Genomic DNA, 1,130 nt, shown 5'->3' on the forward strand with positions numbered 1-1,130 from the left:
CTTCCTTCCTTCCTTCCTTCCTTCCTTCCTTCCTTCCTTCCTTCCTTCCTTTTTTCCTTTTTTCCTTCCTTCCTTCCTTCCCCTTTCTTTTCTGAGTCTCACTATGTACACCAGGCTGGCCTCGAATTTGTGGTGATCTTCCTGCTTCAGCCTCCTGAATGGTAGGACTGTAAGCGTGGGCCTGGCCATAATTATTTTCTAATTATTTATCATGCCTTCCCCAGGAGAGGTGCACTTCTGAGGAATAAGCCTTATGTATTGGCAGATTTCCAATGTTGGTGTACTTTGTGGCACCGAATAGACATGCAGTAGGTATTTGTGCAAAGAATGAAGGAATCCCAATGTTGGATTGATTAATGGAGTTGCTGGCCCTGTACTCCCGGTGACCCTCCTGCTTTAGCCTCCAAGGGTGCTGGGATTACAGGTGTGTGCCGCCATGCCTGGCTGAACTTTCTTTAATTTTATGTTGAAATTGACATATACGTAAATGAAGCACATGGAAATTTATTCTGTTTAAACTCATTCAGATACAACTGTGTGTCTGTCATTGGGATTCAGATACTGTCTTCTACAAGAATGTATTTTGTCCTTAATAATAGACATAAAGTTTAATGTACAGGTACATAGTACTAGGAGAAAATATGAGATCAGGCTGTAAGATGGCAGACATAGTGCAATTGGAAAAATTGGCTTGCTGTTCAAGAGCTTTGCAAAACACTTTTTTTTTTCTGGAACCAGGGATTGAACTCAGGCCCTTGCACTTGCCAGGCAATCACTTATTCTACTGAGCCATCTCCCCAGCCCCTTGCAAAACACTCGTAATGTTTTGATTACAATGATAACAGTGGGGCTGGGGAGATAGCTTGGTGGCATAAGTGCCTGCCTGGCACGCTCAAGGTCCTGAGTTCGATCTCTGGTATGGCCTGCCAAATGATATGATATAATCAATTAAGCATGGAATAGATTTTACAATGTATGTCTTATTATCACCTGGTAGTCTTTTATGCTTGAAGTGTCAGTTACTCACTCGAAAGCTGTCATTTTCGCTTTGTCCTTCAGAAAGGTTTTTCTTATTAAATTTGAGACACATCTCTTAACAGATACCGTCCCCCCTGCCAAGCCAAGTTCTG

General features: G+C 42.3%; 1 protein-coding gene across 1 annotated transcript in view; it reads left to right on the top strand.

Moving 5' to 3' along the window:
• Positions 1-1,130, top strand: part of Lrp2 (LDL receptor related protein 2) — a 207,114-nt gene that overhangs the window by 41,338 nt on the left and 164,646 nt on the right. The gene's annotated exons all lie outside the window — the stretch shown is intronic.

Source organism: Octodon degus, unplaced genomic scaffold (genome assembly GCF_000260255.1).
Source record: "Octodon degus isolate 3935 unplaced genomic scaffold, OctDeg1.0 scaffold00065, whole genome shotgun sequence".
Lineage (NCBI taxonomy): Eukaryota > Metazoa > Chordata > Mammalia > Rodentia > Octodontidae > Octodon > Octodon degus.